A 13,684-nucleotide genomic window follows, 5' to 3' on the forward strand; every position below is an offset into this window, starting at 1 on the left:
ATTTACATTCCATTGGTATTAATAACTTCCCCTTTACATTCCTTGGCATTACTGTCTGTTATATCTCATTAATATTGTGTTAAAAACACGGAAAAACGAGCCCTTAGGTATACACTTCTTTCCCTTATTTCATTGAACGAGGGTCTCGTACTGGCAGACTTGGTGTGTTTAGGTTGTATAAGAGGGACAATTAATCAGCTGCCCGCTCATAATAAGTTCACGTGCTACGTGGCGCCAAACATGCGTATAAGAGTGTTTTCACACTCGTTGTTTGGCTTATAGATGGCGCTGACTGTCACTCCTACTTCTAAATTCACAGATAAACCCAAAAAAGTGGATGGAGGGAGGGCCGCTGTGATAGCTCAGTGGTTAGAGCATCGAACGCGTAATTCGAAGGTCGTAGGTTCGATTCCTGCTCACAGTTGGTAATTTTTTCATCCACTTTTCTTTCTTCTTATTTACATTCCATTGGTAATAATATCTTCCCCTGTACATTCCTTGGCATTACTGTCTGTTATATCTCATTAATATTGTGTTAAAAACACGGAAAAACGAGCCCTTAGGTATACACTTCTTTCCCATATATATATATATATATATATATATATATATATATATATATATATATATATGTGTGTGGGTGTGTGTGTGTACCGAAATCATCTATATTCGGCAATGCACACGTCTATGTAAGCAAAACAGGCATGAATGCCTGATTGGCAAAATCGTTGTATACTTGAGGTAATACTATTACTGGGTTTCTAGCGCAGGTACTGGAATTTCAGTTATAAACTAATCTATTGGGTCAGCAATATTCACTTACTAAGTAGGTAGCAGATTTTGCTAACCTGTATTTTACAACATTCACTTACTGCGAGGTTAGTGCTTTTTGTCACAAGTGAATGGTTATTGTTTAGTTAATGAATATACCAGCCTTTTTTTTTTCTTGGGGGCATCATGCCTCAAGCTCATAGACCGGTATTAGCCAGTATATCACGCAAATCTACCAACACGTACTAATTTCATTCTAGCTCATCTTATCCCGACGACGGAAACCTTGGCGACTATAGCGTATAGCAGAGAAGTATAGTATATCTGGATGAAATCTCCAATGTTTTACTATTTCCTTTGCTAATCTTGGGCACTTACCGCCTTCTATTTCTTGTTTGAGTGAAAAACACTGGGTGGACAAAGATCTCTGCACGTTCGTTTTCATTGAAAGGCCTGATGATAATTTAATCATACCATTTTGGACAAATCTTAATTACTTCGCATGTTATTGGGACGTGTAATTTGATGCTAAGGCTGAAATAAAACTACGCTGCCCCGGTGAACACATAAATGAGGTGTTCTTTGCGGACTTCAGCTGATAGCAGTTTCGAGCAATTTTTACATAACGCACTTTTCACGCTAAGCAGGAAATCAAAAGGATGCGATATATATCTCTGTCACGGTGCGACGTTATTACTTTATAGTTCGCTTTCTTTTTCAATGCCGTAGTTTTTTGCAGCGGTAGAATACTATGTTGAATTAGCATTTGATTAGTTAACCTAAAGCTGCCGAACACATATCGAGAGTTGGCTGGTCGTCATCACAAGAAAAAAAAAGAGCATACGTTCTGAGAACAAAGGAAAAAGGAGCATGGCGTTGACAAGCAAACGAAGCTCTGTGGTTCTGACAGCGCGGTAACTTTAAACAGCAAATGGACTAAGAAAAAGAACAAAGCCTGAGATGTACACATTATTAGCAGAAATCAGGAAGTAACCATGATTACGCAGCCCCCGATAAATATTATAGCTTTTTTATCTATAAGGAATTTCGCAGGAAACTGACGCAGTTCTCTTTTAATGTGTTAGCGTTACAGAGCTAGTTTCGCAGAAAATCTGAGGTCGGCATGGGAGTCGATGGTTGTTTGCAAAATGTCATCACTACTCAAACTTTTCGAGTGGCATCGTAAAATAAAAAAGTATCCACCATAGAGACACTACATTGTAATCACATTAAACTTTTTAAAGGCGAAGCTAAAGTTAAGTCCACCAATTTTTGTGGTCGTGATCTTGTGGTTCTCTGGGATATCTCACGTGCTAATGTCACCGCACCTGCGCAAAATACTCGCACTACTGAACTCAGTCAAGTATTCTGAACCTTGAGCAGTGGACCTTAAATTCAAGCAGTCGCGTTGTACTTGTGCTCCGACAGTCTTTGATTGAGGCATCTGCCAGTTTGACGCACTTGTGCACACAGATCGGCAAAACTTGAGGAGCTCACTCAAACTTACTCATGCAACATATTTTGCGTTTAGGGCTCTCTAGGTGTCATATTACCCAAAAGTTTCCAGAACCGGATTCCCTCGGACTATCGGCTCAAAAAGTGTCTGAGTGAGTCCAAGTGAGTCAACTTCTAGGGCGGGTTTTCAGTGAACACACAATACTACTTGGGAACAGCAAGCATTCGTGAAACCGTCTGTAGGCAAAGAGGGGCGAAACTATGTCAGGTGTTGCTAAGCAACACGCAGAGACGTCATAGATAATATAGTTGCAACTTTTGCGACCTCCTCAGGGCCGAGCTTCCAGCTCAAACAGCTTCCTCGCTAAAAGAAGCTGAGGACAGCAGCGAGTTAGACTGAACAAAAACACAAAAGAGTTCACCGGGACGAACTGGAATGAGCTAGCGCAAGACAAAGCAAATTAGAGAGGACTGAGAGATAAAATGAGTACAGGTAAGCTGTGAGAGACGATGACTAAATATGTGTGTTTTGCATACGCAAATCTAGCGAATGATGCTCGCATTTTACAGCGGGTGTTTACAGCTGGCACCCTCTCGTTAAGCAATTTTATCACTTCCCCCGTTGTAAAACACGAAGAGCATACGAGGCAAACGATCGAAGAGTCAATAAAAACAAATATTATGAAGTCTTGGTTTGGAAGACCTTTATTAGGCCCGAGGAACCGGCAGCCGACAGCGGAGATGCACGAACCAAGATGATGATGATACGTGACAACGATGAGGATGCATAAGCAATACATGATAATGATGATAATGTACAGATGAAGAGGATTGGTATACTAAATGCCCACACTGATTCCCCCCCACGTGAGAGCGGCCAGCCTGGCCGCGGCAAGTCAAGGGGACAAAGAACGTCGCATGAAGGGCTTCATACGGGAGACATGGACGACTTCAGTTGTTCGATAACGGCGATCTGCTGGGGCTACAAGTGGCGTCACGCGATAATTTACTGGTGAAGTTTCTTCAAGAACTGTGTACGGCCCGATAAATCGTGGCTGGAACTTGTCGCACAAACCAGGTGTGCGAATAGGCGTCAAAAGGAGCACTTCGTCTCCAGGTTGAAAGGATACAGCACGATGCGATTCATCGTAAACCAGCTTTCTGTCTTGCTGTCGGGCTTCAGTGTTTATACGAGCACGTTGGCGGCTCTCTGCGAGCCGCAAAACGTATTCCTCTGAAGAGGATGGCGATGAATCCGCATGGCAGGTAAAGAAGGAGACGTCCAGCAAAGAACTAGGGGAGCGTCCATAAACTAGGTAAAATGGTGAGTAGCCGGTTGTCCGCTGAATAGCCGTATTGTAGGCGAAAGTGACGAATGGTAGAACTACTTCCCAGTTCTTGTGGTCTGGTTGAATGTAGGCTGCGATCATGTCAGCAAGAGTGCGGTGGAATCGCTCAGTGAGACCGTTAGTTTGGGGATGATAACTAGAGGCAGTCTTGTGAGTTGTGCCAGAGGCGCGAAGAAGTTCGTTCATTAGTTGTGAAAGGAAGGCCCTTCCACGGTCACTGAGCAATACACGTGGAGCACCATGACGCAGTATAATGGCTCGGAGGATGAAGTCGGCAATTTCAGAAGCTGAACCGGTAGTGACAGATGCCGTCTCGGCGTAGCGCGTCAAATGGTCAACGGCTGTTACTATCCATCGGTTTCCAGCAGCACTGACTGGAAGGGGGCCATAAAGATCGATGCCTACAACTTCGAATGGTGTGGCTGGGCATGGAAGAGGCTGTAGTGTACCGGCTGGAGCAGATGTGGGTAGTTTTCTACATTGGCAGGTAGTGCAGGACCCAACGTACCGAGCTACACTAGTGGTAATACCTGGCCAATAAAACCGACTTCGAAGGCGATCATAGGTTTTGTGGTAACCAAGGTGACCAGCCGTCGGATGGTCATGAAGTGCTCTGAGGACTTCGGACCGAAGCGATCGGGGTAGAACGGGAACCCAGCACTGACCGTCAGGATGGTAAATTTTGCGGTACAGCACCGAGTTGTCCAGCTTAAACTGCGAGAGTTGGCGACGGAGCCTCGCATTAGGTGGACGGGAACTGCCATTGAGGTAGCCTATAATACGTCGACAGTATGGGTCAGCCAGCTGTCGAGAAGAAAAATCGTGCGGGTCGTCCGAAGGCAGCTGGTCCATAGAGGCGAGAGAGGAAACCGCGGTAGACGTGGACACCGAGGGCGTGTTGTGCGAATTGATTGCGGAAACCCCGAGTGGAGTCGCTGGTAGTGGGCAGCGAGAAAGAGCGTCGGCGTCACTATGTTTCCTGCCACACTTGTATACGATGGCAAAATCATACTCTTGTAGGCGTAGAATCCAGCGGCCGAGGCGTCCCGACAAGTTCTTGAGTGTCGAAAGCCAACATAGAGCGTGGTGGTCGGTTACAATTGTGAAATGGCGGCCGTGAAGATAGGGACGAAATTTCTGCACTGACCAAACGACGGCGAGGCACTCCTTTTCGGTGATCGTGTAGTTCCTCTCGGCTGCGGAGAGGACGCGGCTGGCGTACGCAACGACTCGCTCTCGCGAAGAGTTGTCGCGCTGGAGGAGGACGGCTCCTAAACCGTGGCCGCTAGCGTCCGTATGGAGGAAGGTCGGTGCACCATCGTGAAAATGAGAAAGTACAGGATCGGTCGTGAGGGCACTCTTCAACCTGTCGAAAGCCGATTCACATTCCTGAGACCACTGAAAGGGCGTACCAGAAGCAAGTAGCTTATGGAGTGGTGCGGCTATGGAGGCAAAGTTTTGTATGAATCGCCGAAAGTAAGAGGCGAGACCAAGGAAACTTCGCAAATCTTTCGGCTTCTCAGGGCGAGGGAAGCGAAGCACCGCAGCAGTTTTCTCAGGGTCTGGACGAATTCCGTCCTTGCTCACAACATGACCAAGGACCTTGATAGATCTGCTGGCGAAATGGCACTTCTTGGTGTTAATTTGAAGACCAGCGCCCGCAAGGCAAGTCAGGATCTCGTCCAAGCGTTGCAGATGTTGAGGAAACGTCGACGAAAAGACAACAATGTCATCGAGGTAACATAGGCAAGTCTTCCATTTCAGGCCACGCAGCACGGTGTCAATCAAGCGCTCAAAAGTTGCGGGCGCATTGCATAGACCAAACGGCATAACATTGAATTCGTATAGGCCGTCCGGGGTTGCAAACGCCGTTTTTTCTTTGTCATCTTCGTGCATGGGGATTTGCCAATAGCCGGAACGCAAGTCGTGGCTTGAAAAGAATTCAGCACCTTGTAAGGAATCGAGGGCGTCGTCGATACGTGGCATGGGGTATACGTCCTTCCTAGTGATCTTATTGAGTGCTCGGTAATCGACGCAAAATCGTACAGAACCGTCTTTTTTACGCACCAGAACCACTGGAGACGACCAAGGACTGGTTGAGGGTCGGATTATCTCCCGTTGCAGCATATCGTCTACGTTTTCCTCAATGATTTTCCGTTCGGCTAGGGAGACGCGGTAAGGACGACGATGCACAATGGATGTTCCGTCGGTCTGAATACGATGCGCTGTAGCAGTTGTCTGACCCAGGCTGGATGAATGAACGTCAAAAGAGTTTGCATGCTTTTGCAACAAATCAAGCAGCTGCTGCTTCTGTGAGTCTGTCAAGTCCTTGTTGATGGCTGCTGTAAAGGCCGAGGAAGCAGTATGATCTCCAAGATGGCCTTTAGGGGAGGCAGGGGTAAGAGGCACGACGCACACAGGCTCCAGATCGGCAACGCAGGCGACAGTAGTGCCCCGTGGCAGTAAAATTTTATCTGGTGTGGTGTTCGTAGCAGCGAGGACAGCTGATCCATTGTTGAAGCGAGCCACACCTGTTGCGAGAGCTATGCCTTTATTGAGGCAACGGGGCGATGGAGTGACCAAAATGTCACCAGAGTCAACGTCGTTGGACAAAACAGTGACTAATTGATGTTCATTTGGGGGTAACTCGATGTCTACAGCAGCGACGAGTCGAAGTGGCCTGTAGGTTTCGTCACTAAGCAAGTGGTCTGTGTCAGTAAGATGGACGACACGTTGTGCACAACAAATAGCCGCGGAAGCAGATGAAAGAATGTCCCAGCCTAAAATGAGTTCGTGGGAGCACGGGGATAGCACAGCGAATTGTATATAATGAAGAATATCGTCGATTAGCACACGGGCAGTACAGAGAGCGGAAGGGCGAATCATTGTTCCCTGGGCTGTAACCAGTGTTGGTCCATCATAAGGCGTCGTGACTTTTCGAAGACGGGTACACAAATCAGCACGAATAATAGAAAACCCAGCCCCAGTGTCCACCAAAGCATCAATGTGCACTCCCTCAACTGAGACTGCAATCATATTGTAAGGGCGCGCTGGAGGAATTGGAGTACTGTGTTGGAATGCAGTTTGTCCTCCAAAAACTGCATCGCTTAGTTTTCCGGACGCCGATCAGAAGCGAGGGAAGCAGGCTGAAGAGGAGAAGAGGAACGACGGTACGGCGATGGTGAACGGCGTCTGGTTGATCGATGACTACTGCGCAGTTCACCGGATGCTGGCGGAGATGGAGACCGACGCGGCGGTGACGAATAACGACGGCCCTGGTACAAGGCTCCTGCGGTATAGTCTCGTTCGCGTATGTCGTACCCTCGGCGCTCATCTTGCTGGCGCTTGCGGCAAAAGCGTGAAATGTGACCACGATAGCCACAATAATAGCACGTAGGGCGAGTCGATCGATAAGAAGGGCAGTAGCTTGTGTTAGATGCACCGGGAGAGAGAGCAGTGAGAGGGACAGATGGTGGCTCAGGCGGTGGTGATGGAAAGCTCGTGGAAAAGCTTCTGGGAGGTGCGGCAGCAACCGACGCGTACGTTGGTGGCGGCGGCGTCGAGCTGACGGTGCCTGATGGTGCGGCGACGGCATGCGAGAACGATGGGAGACTACGGGCGACAGTGGGCTGCAGGTGGGCCATGTGGGTCATGGACGTGAGCTCCTCCCTGATGACATCCCGCAATGACGTTGAAGAAGACTGCATGGGACACACTGAAGGTAGTGTGAATCCCATTGATTCTAATTCTCCGCGTATAATCACCCTTATTGTGTCTCGTAGGTTTGGATCTGCCGTAATACGGGCCGCGTCACTGTCTGGTTGTAGGCGCATAGACTCGAGTTCTTCGAGGCGCTGACAGGTTGTCGCGACGTCAGCAACAGTAGCTGGATTCTGGATTGCAAGGGCATTGAATGCGACGGGTGCAATCCCCTTAAGAAGCTGGCGTACCTTGTCTGACTCTGTCATTGGGGTTTCAACCCGGCGGCAAAGTGAAAGGACATCCTCGATGTAGGATGTATATGACTCGCCGATGTGCTGTTTCCGAGCCGCGAGAGCTTTCTGTGCCAGAGCCGAACGAACAGTCGGTGTGCCAAAGACATGCCGAAGCTGATCTTTGAAGGCGGACCAGTCGGGGATGTCGATGTAGTGGTTGAGGAACCACGTCTTCGCGACACCCGTGAGGTAGAATGACACGTAAGCGAGTTTGTAGGTGTTATCCCACCGGTTAGCAGCGCCGACACGTTCGAAATCGTCCAGCCATTCCTCCACATCTTCCCCGCGCATACCGGCGAAGGGATGGGGCTCACGCTGGGGGCTGTTAATGACGTGAAAAGGCGCGGCACACGGTGGCGGAGTGGGAACGGTTGCAGCACCGACCTCTTCTTGGTGCGACATATTTCCGGACACCTGGCCCAAGCGGCGACCTGAACGTAGCTCCAGGGGGTAGAGTGGTCGAGAGGATGACGAGGGATCTAACAGCACGCTCCACCACGTATGAAGTCTTGGTTTGGAAGACCTTTATTAGGCCCGAGGAACCGGCAGCCGACAGCGGAGATGCACGAACCAAGATGATGATGATACGTGACAACGATGAGGATGCATAAGCAATACATGATAATGATGATAATGTACAGATGAAGAGGATTGGTATACTAAATGCCCACAATATTATGGGCACCGCTCGAGACCTGAAGTACGGGGGCGTCCGTGTGGCCCCGTGCAGGCGTCCGCCGAATAGCTTTCGGAGGTGCCGAGAGTGGGGTATTTAAAGAGAAGGAGAACGTCAACAAACGAAACGGTTTCCAGCAGGCGTTTTCTATATAGGAGCACTGACACGAGCTTTGGAAGATTTCATGGAATTTATGTAGGCAGAAATGCTGGCGTTGAAAATCGTAAAAAAGGAAATGGTGGTGCATCGAAAAGCATTAGATACATCTTTATTACCCCTACCCATAAAGGACAGTTTCAGTTTCAATATCGAGTATGTGTGGGGGGATAGTCAAAACGTCGTGGATGAAATAGGCAGCGCTACAAACTTCACAACCGCGGCAGACGAAAATGGCACATACGAGGAGCGTTTAAGAACTGATTTAAAGGGCCACTAAAGCACTCCAATTTTCAAGACGATAGAGTCACTTCTTTGTCACTTTCACTAGCCTTCCTACCAGTGCATGGTATCTTCCTTACGCCTATTTATTTCTTCACAACTCGCATGAACAATGTCACCACCTAATAATTTCTTCATTACACACGTGGGGAATGCCCCCTTACGCACTGACTCTACCAAGATTTTCTTCTCGTCTGCAATACACGCGGTTAGATTCGGTTGCGCGTTTGGAAACACACGAAGCAAAGTGAAATCGGTTGACAACCGTGCAATGGTCATGCGATGCAAGCAAAAACGAGTGGGCGATTGCATGGCAAAACACGGTAGGAGACAATTCCCACTCGGTATTTCTCGTATATGGACCGAGCGCGTTCCTTACTGACGTCACGTGATTTACCATTCCGGCGTCATGAAGGCCACCAGAAAGACAAGAAACTACCAAAAACAATAACTCGCTCGCTTTTTTTCTATTTGCAGATGCTCTGCTGGCGCACTTTAATGAAAGTAAACGACGAAGATAGTTGGGCGAATGCATAAAGAATGGAGGTGATTGGGTGCACGGAGCATGCGCAAGCATAAATTCTAACAAAGGTAAAAAGACGCGTGCGCCTTTTTTTTTTTGAGAAGTCACGTTAAGTAAATGCCATATCATCAGCTGGAGTCGAACATGTGGGGCGAATAAAGTTATCTTTGTTTCAATGGAAATGTCCGTTCAGTCTGCGGGCTAGGGACAGAGAGCTCACTCAGGCGCTAAGTTTTCCCGAACACAAACGGACTATGTGCTTCCACAATTGGTCTTTTAATATTGCCCCTACTTAATGCAAATGTGTTCGTGTCCCCGAATTTTGGCTCACTCTCGAAGGCACAGCAGAATTGAGCAAGGCTACCCACGATGGCTACTCAATATACTACACGGAAGAATTCAGGAAGGCAAGAATTAGCACAATAAAATTGCAATTGAGGAGAGGAAGCAGTGACTTATGATAACAATGTGACTGCAGTGCTGTGGGTAAGAGAGTGAGAAAAAGCTTCCAATAGAAATATAGAAAGAATAAAAGACAAAATAGAGAAAAGGCTAAAGACATGGAGCAATAGAAAGAGGAGAAAGCAACAAAATGGAGAAAGGCAGGGAGGCTAACCAGAAAGACATTCGGTTGGCTACTCTACACTGGGGGATTAGGGAAGGGGACAAGAAAGATGAGAAAGAGGGAAGAGAAGAAAAAGAGAAAGAGGAAAACAGACAGCTGGAAAAGAAAGTGATGAGGACGAATGTAGGGTAAAACGGAGAATAGAGGCGACTACACGGCATAGTCACGTTTATTTCATGGTAGGAAGGGATAAGAACGTTAAGCGAGGGTGAAAATGAAATAACCCGCCATGGTGGTTTGATGGTTATGGTGCCTGACTGCTGATCCGTAGGTCACGGAATCGAATCCCAGCTGCGGCGGCTGCCTTTTCGATGGAGGCGAAAGTGCTCGATGCCAATGTACGCATATTTACGTGCTCATTAAGTCGTCTAATTTACTGGAACCCTCCTACTACGGCGTCTCTTAGTGGTTTTAGAACGTCAAACTGGATTGATTATTATTATGCAGATGAAGTAAAAAAGGAGGGGTAGGCTACCGGCTTTGCTTTTCTACACTCTTTGCACCAGTGGTACGAAACTGTCATATGTTTTTACGAATTCCTACTAATTATATTTCCCTTATTTTTATGTATGACATACGCCACTCTAGCATATATGTGCACTGTTTGATATTGTTTTTGTTTTCATTTTAGTCATGATTTACAGAAAACTGGCACCCGCATTTGACAGGGTGGTCCGGAAACATAACAAAAAGTAACATTCGGGACTCGAACCACAAAGAAAAAAAAACCTGGGACAGTCAGTTCAGTCAGATCTACTTTTTCTGCGCATGGCAGCTGCACGGCCTTAGTGTAAATCGGTCATATTACTTTAATATAAAATAAGATACAAAAAAAGGTGTACGCATTTTCTCCATCGCGGGCAGATCACGGAGCAGTTCCATGAGCAAAGCATAAAAGAAGACAGGAGAACGCTGTGGAAAGAGTGCAAGATAAAGTGAATGTGCTTGGACGCGCCCAACCTTTCTCTGACCGGCAACGCTTATTGGGTGGATTTGGTGCGGATCAGATTGACCGTCCTCTCCGTGCGCGCGGTTCTCCCTTTCGGGAGTCGTCGTCCGTCGAGCCGAAATCCCGGAGTGACAGCGGGATTCGAGCATTTGCGCAAAACCACCGAGCGCAACCCAATTCGCTGTCACAATAGTGACGTGCGAGAGGCGCCGCGCCATTTTCTTTCCGGCTCAGACAGCTTGACGGCTGCGCTTGCGTCGAAGGAGAAGCGAAAAAGAAGCGGGAGAGCAGCAGTCCGACCAAGAAAACGTGTTTCACGTTGTTGCCTTATGGCACTGGCCTCGACGAAGCGCGAGTGAAAGGCGACTTTTACCCGCTATGCCTCCATTCTTGTTGCGCTCCTCTCTCTCCCTTGAGAGCAGCTCGGTAGCAGGACTCCGTGAAATTCGACATATCCCCACGTGACGCGTATCACCTGCCGAGCCACCGTTGCGAGAGCGACTTTCCGCTCGTTACCGTGGAGACTTTGGCGTATAGCTCCGCTTATTGTTTACCAATTTTCGCTGACCCGCGTTTCAACGTCTATTTATAACAACTCATATGGCAGTAAGGTCAGTCAGATTGATTCATATATTGGGTTTAACGTCGCGAAACCACCATATCATTAATTATGAGAGACACGTGTTAAGTCAGTCAGAACTTACAAAAAGCAGCCCGAGCCATGAAAGCGTTTATCTATCTATCTATCATCTATCTATCTATCTATCTATCTATCTATCTATCTATCTATCTATCTATCTATCTATCTATCTATCTATCCTGCTGGTCCCAATAGGTAATACACGTACAGGCTCTATCGCACGTAGGGGCAAAGTTCGGACCCTCTAAATTTCGTGTTGGATCAATTTACGGATGCTTTCATTGTGAAGACTGTTTCACACTAAGAGGAAATCTCGTAGTGCGTGGCACCGCGATGCGGCCATGATGCGGCCAGCGCGGCAATCGGCTCGCACGTGCGCAGACGCTTGACGGGAGTAGTGCTGAACGGTTGAACCGCGTCGCCGGCTACGGCGGCGCTTGCTTGCTGCATTGTTGGGCAGTGGGCGAATTTCAATGTTATGCTAAGCACTGGGCCGATTTTGCTCATCGCGTCACGGTGCGCCTCACCGCCGCCTGAAATTGGCGCCATCGTCGCTGCCACTCTGGACATGCATGACGAGGAACCAAGTGAGGTAGGAAGCTTCACGCTTGTATTTCGGCGCCGGCGAGTGAGTGCGGCCTCACGCAATGAAATACCATCGATAAGAAGCACGTTCAGGTCGTTATCTGGAACTTCAGTATTCCTGAACTCATTCACGTTGGTTTTATTCTTACCGTCGCAGACGATGCTATTAAACAGCACGCGCCTCAAGTGTCTGCGCATGCGCTAGGTGCTGCCGGCACGCGACGGCGGCGCTGGATGCATCGTGACGCCATGCGCTGAGACATTTCCCCTAAGTGTGAAGCAGAGGGTACATTAAGTTATAATAGTATTCTGGAGCTTGCTTCGAACTCTCGTGTAAAACATTACGCTGCCCACTGTAAATTATGTACCATCTTATTTTTACTTATTCCTCAAATATCATCATATAGACCCCATGGACTACCCAGGGAGCATTTCGGTTCCAGTACCTGATGAAAACTATGCATCGCTATGCAATATAGATCTCGCAGGTGCAGAACAGTCCTTAAACTAATCGAGCTCTCGCATTTGCTACGTACGCAGCCATGTACGAGCGAAGCAAGGTCACTAAACGTGCGACGAGCCAGAGCGACAAGATGAGAAACATTATGATACACCTTGACATTTTCGTTCAGGACATTGCGCATCGTTGGTTTTTGTCGACAATCACTTGAGAGGCCGACACGCGATCACTGGAGAGGTATACGAAAAAGCAGTGCGAGGGTTCACTATACTACAACTATCAAAACGAACCATGGTGATCTGATAAAACCTTTCTTGTCCACCATGCTAGTGTTGTGTCGTTTTTTTTCTTGATGTTTGTTTTTACGTCAAAAGCATACTAATCACAGCTCATAGTATACTACATTTTCAAACGAAGAACTATATATGAACATACAGTACAGCGAGAGGGTGTTGCTTTTTTTTACCGGAGCTCACTGGGTCGCAGTAAGTGTAAATGCACGTACCGACCAACGTAACCCCGACGGCACCCTTACCTACTACAGCGGGAGGAAGTGGCGGACCATTGAAGGGGCTTACATTGACTCCCTTGATATGCGTTCATGATCACTAAGAAACAGATACACATATACCAACGGTTCCTTTCTTCGCATGATTGGATTGCACCGACTCTGAAACGGCTCAGTGGCAGGCGTCACGGAGCTCTCCCTTAGATTGTGGACTTCTTCCCGTTTCGCATGTACTAATGCAGGTTTGAAACGTGAGCCCGCAACCACCGTTCTGGACGCGTGGGCCACTTTCCATGTATTTCGGGAAGTGAAGCCGTGTAGCCGTATAGTCGAAAAACTGTTTTTTTTTTCGCCACTACTACCTTCATGGTTTTGTTTTTACTCAGCTTTGTAATCTTCCTTCTCCTCCTACCTTTCGTCTATGGCCGTTTCGAAATCTCCTTTGAGCGTGATACGACGCAGCCAAACATTTTAACACAGCACTGTGCGGTTCCTTTTTTGTTTGGGATTCTATTTGCTTTGGATCAGGAGTTGCCATTGTAGGCTATTTTATCTCCGTTCCGAATGGGTGAGCCTGCACGCACACGTTCATGCCGAAGTATGACGTCATGCGCAGAAAGCGCCGTACGCAGAAACATTATGCACGCTCGCTGTTGGAGGTGCATGAGCTGAGTGCGCTTCTGCCTGAGCTTTCTTCACTGGTCTTGCTT

General features: G+C 47.7%; 1 protein-coding gene and 1 non-coding gene across 2 annotated transcripts in view; one reads left to right on the top strand and one right to left on the bottom strand.

Annotated features, from left to right (window-relative positions):
* Positions 1 to 13,684, bottom strand: part of LOC119185613 (uncharacterized) — a 603,714-nt gene that overhangs the window by 327,743 nt on the left and 262,287 nt on the right. The window lies entirely within an intron of this gene.
* Positions 352 to 424, top strand: TRNAT-CGU (transfer RNA threonine (anticodon CGU)). The gene has a single exon. It is a non-coding gene; the product is annotated as a tRNA-Thr (tRNA).

The sequence above is a fragment of the Rhipicephalus microplus genome, chromosome 1 (genome assembly GCF_043290135.1).
Source record: "Rhipicephalus microplus isolate Deutch F79 chromosome 1, USDA_Rmic, whole genome shotgun sequence".
NCBI classification, from domain to species: Eukaryota; Metazoa; Arthropoda; class Arachnida; order Ixodida; family Ixodidae; genus Rhipicephalus; species Rhipicephalus microplus.